The sequence below is a fragment of the Mobula birostris genome, chromosome 8 (assembly GCF_030028105.1).
Source record: "Mobula birostris isolate sMobBir1 chromosome 8, sMobBir1.hap1, whole genome shotgun sequence".
NCBI lineage: Eukaryota > Metazoa > Chordata > Chondrichthyes > Myliobatiformes > Myliobatidae > Mobula > Mobula birostris.
In genome coordinates, this window is record NC_092377.1 from 52,630,608 (window position 1) to 52,643,141 (window position 12,534).

Consider the following 12,534-nt stretch of genomic DNA (forward strand, 5'->3'; position numbering starts at 1 on the left):
ACAGTAAAAGCATTAACCTTCCCCCTTCCTCACTTCAGCAAAAGCATCAGCCCCCCACCCCGCCAACCACCAGGCAAGCAATAGCAAGCCCCCCGGAGACCATGATCTAGAGTCCACAAAAACTTCTGTCCATCCAATGCTTTGACATCTCAACAGGCACTTTCTCTCATTAATGAGGGAGAGAGAGATATTGCTCCTGCCTCAGTGAAAGGGGAGGCCAACAGCTCGCTGTTTCAATGTTACAATCTGCATTCAAGTTACCCCAACTTGGAGCCAACAGACTCTCACTCACCATTGAAAGAGAGAGAGATGGATAGATTTCGCTCAAGTGCAGAGACCTCTGACAGCTGCGCCCACTGTCTCAATTTTGCGATCTCCTGTGATGCTTCAGTTGGTGACATCAGCAAGGAATCAAGCTGTGCACAAGACCGTACCCAGAAATGCACATCTTCCAAGCAGCTCCTGGATAGATGGAAGCACAGTCTGCTTGGCGAGTTCCAAAGAGCAAGAACCCCCACCTGTTGAGAACCTAGTTAGAGCGCAGCCATAGATCATGGGCTCTGTCAAGACCCCAACCACATTGAAAAGGGCCAAAAAATACACAAGAGCAGGAAATTTAAACTGCTTTGCTGTTGAACTGGAAGAAGTCACCCAGGTCTGCAAAAATGTGTAGTGCTGTCATTAGATCCCAGGGATCTGGTTCCTTCATGAAGCCTCAATCAGTCTGATAACTCTCGCCATACTGATCCTGATGTGCTGAAAAGTCTCAGCAAAACCTGGATTGCTCAGAGGGGAGGGATGTGGCAGCCAATGCAAAGTGAAGGAGAGTAAGCTCAGTAAAGGATCTGATTTGCTTGTGGATGAGAGGCCAGAAGGTGGGTAATATGCTGGCTAACAAGGGGCTCTGCCAGACTAACCACCATTGAGAAGGTAAGAGCCATCAGTTAGAGAAGTCAGAATATTGCATGTATGTCTTGCACTACAGTAAATCTACCCAACCCCTTTTTCACTGAAAAGGCCAAGAACCACAATGTCTCATAAATACCATCAACTTCAAATCAAGAAGTAAGATGGTTAGCAAATAGGAGCCATGGAGAGCTATGGTAGTTGGTGGCCAGCTTAATTCTCCTCCCCATTCCTGCACCAATATATCTGTCCTCAGTCTTTTCCATTTCAAGAGTGAGGTGATTCACAAGCTTAGAGGAACAGGGTCATATATTTCTCTTGGATAGTCTACAACCTATGAATATTGAGCTCTCGAACTTCCTACTCCCTTTCGTCCCTTTTGTCTCTCCTCCTTCCACATTCAACCCAACTCCTCCTCTACCCACGCTATCTTCCCTTCACCTACATATACCACCCACAGGTGAGGCTGTGTGATATAGACTTTTAGTTGATGGTCTATACTTGTATCGAGACAAAGAGGCACAATACTGTACTTGAAACGCCCTCCCCCTCTTCTCTGTTATGATGTTATGTTTCAATTTACAGTGCATTCTTAAATTTGACTATCTCAATTGGACTTCCATGAAAAGATAGGTAACAATTGTGAGTTATAGCTGAAGCTACATGAAACTAGACAAATGCTTCTTGGAATATTGCATTCGTTTGGTTTGATTTAGTATTCACAAAGTGAAGATTTGCTGTTTATGCATAGATAATACCAGCTGGAAATTAGAACTACATCTTGAGTAATACAAGTGTCTTTGGAGTCCTGAAGAAGTGTCCGTAGAACTACATGAATCAAAACAGGCATCATAATGGTGAGCTTTTTAAGCCTATGCATTCATTGTGTACTGTGCGAATGCAGAGTATACTATCAATTAAAGTGCATCGCTGATCTGATTGTTAATTTGGAGTTCAGTACTCCAGATAATGCTCCCTCTTACTATCATATAGATGAGCATATACCCAGAAGCAGAAAGTACAATGTGTTACTGATATGAACATGCTTATTCACTCTGTAAAAGATCAATTACCAATTCATTTCTTCTGTCTGTCCATTAAGGTGGTTCTATAAGCATTTGGTGTATTGCAAGTTGGTTTCAAGTTGTTAAGCTAGACATTGTTGATGTGATAGATTCAGAACATTTTGCTGACACTAAGATATTTAGATTAACCATTTCCTCACAGATATGGGTGTATTAGTCAGCCTTGCCTCAGACTATAACATATTTGGCTGAATTAACTGACAGTCTGTAGGTAAAGAGAGGTTGTTGGCAGAGACAGTGAAAAGGAAGAGTCAGGATCTGAGAAGTACTAACTCAAACTACCTCTCCTTCTTTGCATGCTTTTCAGCAAAGCCTCCACTGATGCCTTCTGTCCTATTTTTTTTTAAATCATCTTTACTGGATCAAATACTGTGTCTGGAAAATATCAGCATCAAATACAAGACATCTGCTGAAAGTATATGTAATTCAGCAAGAGATGTGCAATTTTGTGTCTTAAGGGAAGAAGAGAAGAAAGCAAAATCCTGCGGGTTTGATTAATAGATGAAGGCAACAATTGAAATATGAATTAATTGTTGAATATTGATCATGAATAAATACCAAAAGAAGAACAGAAAAGGCTAGAAATGCTCAGCAGGATCAGGCAGTTTCTGTGGGGAGAGAAACAATTAAATGTTTCAGGTGACCAACCTATTCACTCTTTCTGGATTTTAACCTTGATTTTGCTAGCTGATATTTGGCAACACTTAAAATCATTCTCCCATCTTGTAAATTTATTTTGCTTAACTTCTTTTGAATTGTATCACTATTTGCAATATTTTGTGGTTTAGATACCACTGTGCAGTATCATTTACACATTATTATTTAATACTATACTGGTTTTGATGTACAGATTTTTCTAAAGTAAGAATACCAGGAAACATATTTGGGGTCAGGTCTTGCTGGCTATTGCTTGCAACTCATTAGTGAACTCTGGTATTTAACCATTTAAAAACAAAACAAGCTCTCAGGTTTCCACACAAATGCTGTCAAGCAGAGAAGTCCAAAACTCACTAGATGCTGTGTGCAACATCATTTGTCAATGTTGTTGCTGTTGGTCTACTTATGGAGTCAAATACAGATCTGCATCCTGTTGAAATTAGCTTTGGAGAGTGGCTTCTAGTCTCACCCAGGCATAGTGAAATAATAGGGCTTTGGATTATTGGACATAGCAGAAAGTTGAAGAGAAATAGCAGCAGGAATAGGCCAAAGGACCCTTCAAGCGTGCTCCACTATTCAGTAAGATCAATGACAATCTTCTTCTTCAGCACCACTTTCCTGCACTGTTCCTATGACCATTGATTATTTTCACATCTTGAAATCTGTTAACTTCTGTTGGAATTGACATGATGACCAAACCTCCACAGTCCTCTGGGGTGACAATTACATAGGATCATAGAGTATTGACTTGGCTGCTATGGCCTAACTAGCCCATGCAGACCAGGATTCCCATCTCAGCGAATTCCACTTAGCCACATTTGGCCCATATCTCTTTATACCTTTCCTATCCAAGTACCTTTGACATGTTGTTAATGAACCACTTAATCTCTCCACCTGACAGCTCATTCCATTTACTTACTGTCATCGTCGTCGTGGCTATACCTCGAGGTCAAGGATGATGGTCTTCGTTCTGAAGAAGTGGCCCACAGAGTGAAGACGCCTGTGCGTGTATTTGATTAACATGTACTTGATGTTGCACTCCAAAAAGCACACAATACTTCACAAATCAACCAACAGATTCCAGTGGCATGGAAACCACGACAATTGGAGCTGATGGATTTGTTGCAGCCTTCACAGTCATTGGGTTTGAAGTAACTTCGTCCACCTGTTCCACCGTTGAGGTTTTGGTTGGATTGTTCTTTGTCAGGGACCTCACCCTTGACCTTACTACCATGGGTGACCCTACCAGGAGCATAGCTCCAGATGTCATTGCTCTCAAGATCACAGGACCACACAAGCTTCTCCACCATGACAAGGTGACAATCCATGGAGAAGATTTACTAACCACCCTTTGGGTGAAAAAAATTGCCCCTCAGGATCCTATTGAACTTTTCCCTTCTCTCCTTGTCCTGTGGGGGGAGGCATGTCTTATTCTGATTGTCAAAAGTTGTTTCTGTTGTAATCAGTTAGTTTAGACATTGAAACTGCTTTTCCCATTGGATAGCTGCATGGTGTCCAGTTTCAAATACCCTGAGTATATAGGGAGCATGTGTGGGAGGTTCTGTCTCTCTTCTTTTGATTAAGGCAAGTAATGCACATGACCATTGGTATGATATCCTCTGAGTGGGGCTTTAACTCAGTTAGTTTAAGTTCCACTTGCCAAAAAGAGGCTACAATTATACCAGTGCATAAGAAGAATAATGTGAGCTGCCTGAATGACTATCACCCGGTAGCACTCACATCTACAATGATGAAATGCTTTGAGAGGTTGGTCATGACTAGACCGAACTCCTGCCTCAGCAAGGACCTGGACCCAGTGCAATTTGCCTATCACCACAACTGGTGATCGGCAAATGCAATCTCAATGGCTCTTCACATGGCCTTAAACTACCTGGACAGTACAAAGACCTATGTTAGGATGCTGTTCATCGACTGCAGCTCAGCATTTAACACTATCATTCCCACAATCCTGATTGAGAAGTTGCAGAATCTGGGTCTGTTGTCAAGGAAATGCACAGTAGAAGTGTGGAGGTTGTTTAGGAAACAATGGGGTTCTGGACAGATTTGACCCATTGAGGCAGGGAAAGAATGATAGAGTAAAGAAACCATGGGTGACAAGAGATATAGAACATTTGTCAAGAAGAAGAAAGAACCTTACTTAAGGTTTTTCGAAGCGAGGATCGGATCCATCAGGGCTCTAGACAGTTACACAGTTACCAGGAAAGAGCTGAAGAATGGACTTAGTAGAGCTAAAGGAAGCATGAGAATTGTAGCTTCCCCTTTACACCAAGTCTTACACTCTTCCATCCTCCCCTGATCTGAACAAAAATAGCTTGAGTCCTCCCCACCCCTTTTCTCTGTCAGTCAAGTACATCTGCAAAATAAATGATCCCTATTATGTTTCACTCATGAAAAATTAATTTTAATTGCATAATAGTGAAAAAACACACATTATTTCTTTTCCTGTCATTGCAAAGACAGCATAACAAAACCTGTGCCAACCCAGGAAATCCAAATACATGAAACTCTCGTGCTTCTCACCAAAAGCTACATGTGTTGTGAAAAATACACTTAATAATCATGGAGAGAAAGTATTGCCTGGAAGAGCTAACAGTGTTAGATGCAATGGATCAACTGCAAGGAGTAGGCAAATAACATCAAAATACTAGATTGATGATCACATTAATGCCTCAACCCCCAGCCCCATCATCTGGGTCGGCTAAATTGTGAAAATGGCATTTGTGTCATATTCCTTTTCCTCTTCAATGAAAAAGATTCTGAACACTTTGAGCAGCATCAAACCAGTCATGTTTGATGCCTTTGTGAAGTGCACAGGACAGCAAAATGAGTTGGAAGCTGTCAAGTTGTGAGTGGAACTGCAGATTTTATGTTTTACAGCACATCTCAAAACTTTACAATAAACTTCCTAATCACTCAGAGCCTGCAAAGGGAAGTCTTTTGGCCACTTGCAGACAGGTGCTCCTGTAGTTTTCATCAGTGGGATTTGTCTGGTCAGACCAGTGCAACAAAAGTACCCATGGTTTGAGGTCCAAACACAGCAAACATCTTAATTTACATTAATGTGTCACTTACCACAGCGTCATTATGTGCAGTACATCTTAAATTTCAATAAGAACTGACATTGAATTAAGTTACTGTGGTATATTGTTCTGCTTCTGGAAGCTTTTCACTGAAGTACTGCTATCCCTTTACTTAGTTGACATTTTTGCATTGCATTTTCTTCTGGATGTTCAAAAAACAATTGATAAACACAATTAAATATTGTCACAATTGTCTGCCAACATTTCTCTTCAAAACTCACAAATTCAGAATTTCAGTAACATTGAGAGATGATTAAAGAATACTAGCCCATGTCACAAGAAAACAGTAAGAAAATCTATTCTTGTTGAAATGGAGTTTTACTCACTTTCATTTAAGCGCTATCAAAAATAGTGGCATAAAATAACAAGAACTTGTAAAAAAAAATTTTAATTAGTTCATTTGTGGAGTTGAAATTATAATACAATATGTGAAGGACCTTCAGCACAGCAAACAGCTTATTCAAAACTGCAGACAGAAATTGAGTGCAATATGTAGATAAGAATAGTCTGCTCTCCATGCTCTTCTTAAATCTATACACCTATTAGTGGATGGTGGCATAACTAATGATGGATAGTATCACAGCTACAGAGTAGAGAAGACATTGTGAGGGATTCTTTACTGAGTCGGTATGGGTGGAACTCAGAAACAGGCAATCAGATTATTGGGACTATTCTTTGGCCCCCTCTTTCCCACACCACCCACAGCAGCAGAGACTATGAGGAGCAGATTCACATATTATGATCCACATTGTCCAGTGAAGCTTGCCTGTAATGCCTTGCCTTCTGGGATAGGTGCAGTCATGTCACATTTTATGAGTGATAGAAGTGAATTCCCCATAGCCTTTACATCACATTTCCCAACCACTGCAGAGAAAAATTATGCCCAGATTGTCAGAGAGGTCTTGAATCTGATTTGGGGTGTAAAACATTTCAACCAGTGCTTGAATGAGGGAAAATTTACCCTCATTACTGAACATCAAACACTCATGTCCATTTTCAATCCACAGAAGCATTCTCTACTAACATCAACAGCACAAATACAAAGATGGGCTATGTTTCTTGGATGACACAATTATAAGATTAAAAATTCAAGAGTGTGGCTAATCATGGGCTCCACTCAATGTTAGAAAGGATTCCTTCGGCCTCCATGCTATCTAGCTCACTAAGTTATCACGGATGGTATAAGAAATTGAAAGATCTTTGTAAAACTTGGGTGTTGCATTTTCAATTAACACTATTTTACCCTTGATATGTTTGAGATTTCCAATGTCATCCTTGAATACTGCTGTAGCATCATCTAGTATTTTTCTTAATTCACTTTCCATTGACACTATTACAGAGGCTGTAGCATGCAAATGGTAGAAGGATCTCCAATCAAGTTGTAGTTGTCTCAGCCAATTACATCCCCCACAATGCTGGCCCTTCAGCCCAATGATGCTTATCGGTTGTTGTATTTCACTGTTAAAAATGCCATTCCCATAGGAGTTACCTTTTCTCCAATATAAGTTCTTAGTTCAATATCTGGAGGCTTCAGTTCGGTATCTTTGAAATGCTGTTCAAACTCATTTTGTTGAATGAAACCACCCATCCAGTATCGAATTCCATTTTAGTTAATTTGCCCTTCACTTCTGGTGTAAGCCATTTTGCTTGTCTCCTGTTAGCTTCACATTCTAAATCCCAAGATAACCAGTCTTGTGTCATTCTCATCATTATCAGATTTTTCATCAACAATAGGCAGATTGGTATTCTCTTTAAAACAGTAATTTGACTTTTTACCTTTTTCTCTTCCCTGTACAGCCCATTTATTTTTGTCTGCCTGACATGCTCTTTGTATGTCTTCGACTTTGTTGCATTTTCTGCAAGTTTCACCTTTAAACCTGCAATGTCCAGTGCATGTGAGCACCTGCCACAATGGTAACTCAGTTTGTTTGGCTGAGCTGATTTCTGTTTAGACATTATAGTTTTGTTCACACTCACTTTCATTCCTGACTGCAGCTCAACTGCATCCCTGTCTGCTGTTTCCATTGATGCAGTTATTTTAACTGCTTTTTTAAATGTAAATTGTGTTTCAGTTAAGAGCTGTTTTTGGATGTTTTCTTGTCGGTGAAATCTTACTAAACAATTTCACAGTGCATCATTAAGTCCATCATTGAACTAACAATGCTTAGACAATCTCTTCAATTCAGCACATCTGGAGAAATGGACTCCCCTCCCTTTTGATTCCACTTATAAACATAAATGTCTGAAACCAACACTGGCTTCAGTTCTAAATGTCCCTGCATTATTTTCATGATGTCAGCAAAGCTAATTTGAGCTGGTTTGGTTGGAGCAGTTAAACTTCTAAGCAAATTATAAAATTGGCTCTGTCTTTTCATTGGCTACTTCATTTACTTCAAAATTCCACTCTATTCATTTTGTATATAGCAGCCAGTTGTCCTTTGTGTGATTGAACATGTCTATCTTTCCAATGTGGCCAGCCATTCCGCTTTTCTTTAAATTTATAATTATTATCACGGTGCTCACTGTTTATGAACCCATGTTTTTCTCCGTTTCCTGCTCAAACCTTTTTCTCCTCTTGTGAAATGTGCTGTGATTTTTTTTTTCATGAATGTCAACAGGTCTTGAGTTCATTTAAAACCTAATCGTCACCACTATTATAAAAGCATAAAACACCAAAACATAAAACTAATCGAAAGGAAACACAGTACTGGGAAGGTTTGTCTGAGTTTCGTTTTTACTTTATTTTGTTTTTACTTCTAGTGACACCATGTAAAATAGGCTTTCTATCCCTTCGAGCCATGCCTTCAGAGTATCCCCACAAAATCGATGAATCCTAACCTAATCACGGGACAATTTACTATGACCAGTTGTTCTAACCAATAAGTCTTTGAACTGTGGGAGGAAACTGCAGCATGGGGAAAAACCCACAATTCCACAGGGAGGATGTACAGAAACTTTTTACAGAATGGTGCTGGAATTGAACTCCAAACCCTAGAATGGCCAGAGCTGTAAGAGTGTTGTACTAACAGCTAGCGAGCTGTGTGCATAATAAAGTGATGGCCTGATAATGTATGCCATTCACATAGTTTTATAATGAATTATTTAAACAACAAATGGTTAAGTCAAACAAAATATTTACAATATTACTCAATTACTGAAATATTAAATACACAATCATAATCAGTTGTGAGGTACTGAGGATAAAATGCTTATAATAAACAATTTATTTCTTAAATTAACCCTAATATCCCTTAGCTTCCCCCTTGATACTGAGTGCCTTTATCTTTATCATCCCCTTAGAATCTCCCATTGCCCCCACGGCAATATCACCCACTTTGGGAACCGCTGGGTAGATTGGTCTTAGGTTAAAGGGTCATCAAAACATCATGAGTTGATGGGCCTATACTGTCCTGTAAAGTTCTATGTTTTTAGAAATGGTTTGCCCATAGAAGACAACAAAGAGAGATGAAATGTTTCTATTCTGATAGGAGCTCCTTGATCAGTGCTGTTCTGCAAGAAGCTGTGCTGCAACCTCTGACTTTTATGGTATATCAATGATTTGGTTGAAATGTAGATGACCAGATTAGCAAGTTTGCAAATGACACTAACATTTGTGGAGTTGTGGAAAATTAAAAATACACCCAATCATACGGCAGGATATAAACTAGTTACAGATGTGGTAGTGAAGTGACAGACAGTGCGTTATCCTTGCAAGTGTAAAATGTTTCATTTTGTGAGGTCAAATGAAAGGAGAAAGTGTACAGTTAATGGTAGACCCTTGAATAACATTGTGATACAGAGGGATTTGGGGGTCTGGTCCATAATTTACTGACAGTAGCTACACAAGTGGATAAGGTGGTAAAGAAGGCATATCCAAACTTGCCTTCATTTGTAGGGGTGTTGAGTATAAGGATAAGAAAGTCATGCTGCAACGATATGAAGATCAATCAGACTGCAGTTGGAGTACTGAGTTGCAGTGCAGGTCACCCATTTCTGAAAGAAAGGATGTGAAGACTAGAGAGGATGCAGAAGAGGTTTTCCAGAATGCTGCCTGCTTTAAACAGTATGAGCTATAAGGAAACATTTGGACAACTTGTGTTATTTTCTCTAGAGCGTTGGAAGTTGAGGGGAAATTTGTTAGAGGTTTTTAAAATTATGAGAGGGTAGACAATCAGAATATTTTCCCAACGGTAGACACCAGAAGAAATGTTTTTTCAAGGTTGGGGGGGGGAGTTTAAAGGTGACATGAGAAGCAAAATAGTTAATACAGAGAGTGGTAGTTGCCTGGAATAGGTTTCCAGGGGAAGTAATGGAAGCAAGCAGTTTGGTTGAGTTTAAGAGTTGAACACAAGAATTTGAAGTGAATGGAAGGACATGGGTGATACCCAGAAAGAGGACACTTTGTATATATTGGCTATAAGACTGGCACCATGTTGTGGGCCAAATGGCATGTCTGCGGCTGTACTGTTCTGTGTGTCATTTGCAAATTTACTAGCTATGCTTGTACTTTCTCATCTGAGTTACTGAAATGATTGATATACCTGTAGATGACTGATTCCAAAGGTTCACCACCTTCTGAGTGAAGAAAATTCTCCTTATCTCAGTCTAAAAACAGCATACCCCAGAACCTCCAACTGTGTTCCCTTATCCTAGGCTGTTCAGTCCAGACTGTTAATCCCTTTACAAATATTATATGCTTCAATGAAAATCTGCTCTCATTATTCTGAATTCTGGAGAATTCATTCCCAATGCTTTTAATTATTTACAGCTGTTTCTGTTAACTTTAATTTTAATTTAAAATAATGATAATTTTTATTTGCATTTTATCATTTACATCTGACATTAACACATTTTCATATGAATGGAATGGAGGAGTAATTGCAGGGGATGGGGGAAGCTGAGTGAGCATTATCAGTTGTCAAAGGCTGTCAAGGATACTTCGAGAGTTTTCCCTTTGTGTTCCCACATGACCAGCATATGGTCAGACAAGGCTGCTTCAGACACGGGAGACTGAATCTCCACATCTGAACTTGGTAATTAACAATGTCTGGGGGCACTATCAGTGATTGCAGACAGGAGGGAATGAGATCAAGATCTGGCCCAAAGTGCTGTTGGTTAAAATTCACAGGCTATATTATAAGCTGCAAATTACACTGACATGAACTAGTGTGTCAACACCATTTTTCTCGCAAGCGCTTTGCAGAAATAAATAGTGGTAAATTTATGTTATTTTCTTTCCTGTCCAGCCTTTAGCATTTGCCAGTAGGTTGATGTTATCAGGTGTGGCGGGCTACACTGGACACTCTGTTGTGATGAGTTTGTGGTATTTTCTATTTAGGCCTACCTTTAGATTTCTTTACCAATGAAATATAGTTAAATTGACACTGAGTCAAAATGGAGAGGAAGAGCTGGAAAGAAAAGCTGAGTTGAAGTGATATGTAGTTGGAGGTGAAGGAATTTAGACAAAATGAGCCAGAAGCTAGGACTAATCGGTTTCAAAGATTTACACTGATCATATAACATGTGATATGATTTATTGTGGTAGGTGAGGTTTATGTTGTACATTTAATGCAGGTATCCAATCAGTTGAAATAATATTTTTGTACTAGTTTGCTCTAATGAAAAATGTATTTTCTTTAAAATTTTCATCCAAAGAGTATCTTAAAACTAAAAGCTGACAGTATTGCATGGATGTTTAATAGAAAATGTAAAAACAGTAAAGGAATATGGAACATCTCCTCCACAATCTCCATCAATGCAGGTGTACCACAAGGCTGTGAGCTTAGTCCCCTGCTCTACTTGCTTTAATCTGATGACTATGTGGCTAAGCAAGCTCCAATACCATATTCAAGATTGCTGACGGCACCACTGTCCTAGGCTGAATTCAAGATGGTGATGAACCAGCATATAGGAGGAAGATTGAAAATCTGGCTGAGGGGCGCACAACAACATGATAGAATGGTGGAGCAGACTCGAAGGGCCGAATGACCCACTTCTGCTCCTATATCTTATGGTCTAACAACCTCTTACTCAATGTCAGCAAGACCAAGGAGCTGATTATTGATTTCCGGAGGTCCATGAGCCAGTCCTCATCAAAGGATCAGAAATAGAGAGAGACAGCAAATTTAATTATATAGCCTGGCATCTGAGCTCACCGTTGGGATTCCCAAACGTGTGCCTGGTCTGGATCCGGAAAACCAAATTCAGTATCGTAGACCTAATGTACAAACTAAATGGAACATAATGGCAGGCCAGCAGCCTCGAGTAAGTCCCACCTTGAAATACCTAAAGTCCGAGAAACTCATCTACTCGGTTTTATAGGCCATTAAAGATGTCAAGCTTTTGAAATCATTTTAAGTTTTCCCAATATTTTTAAGCATTCAAAATTGTTAAAAAAGAAAAAAACATTACATTTTTTCAAAGATATGCTATAAAATTCATAGCAACAAATTTGAAAATGCAATGGTAAATATATATCATTAAAATAAATCTAATTTACCTCTTTTTTTTCTTGATTGTGCTAAAATAGCTTCTGAATCTTTCACCAGGATTAAACAGACTCAAAATCTTTATGAAGTACTTAAGAGGGGTAGAACCACTTATTCTAGCCTGCTGGCCTGCCTTTATGATCCATAAAGTTGTACGTCATGTCTCAGATATTGAATTTATTAGAGGCAACCAGTTTGCAAATAACAACACTATGACTTGTACTAAATGGTGCAATCATTTCCTGAATTACAGTAACCCTTATATATAAAATGCCACTGCCTAAGCATAGGATTTTA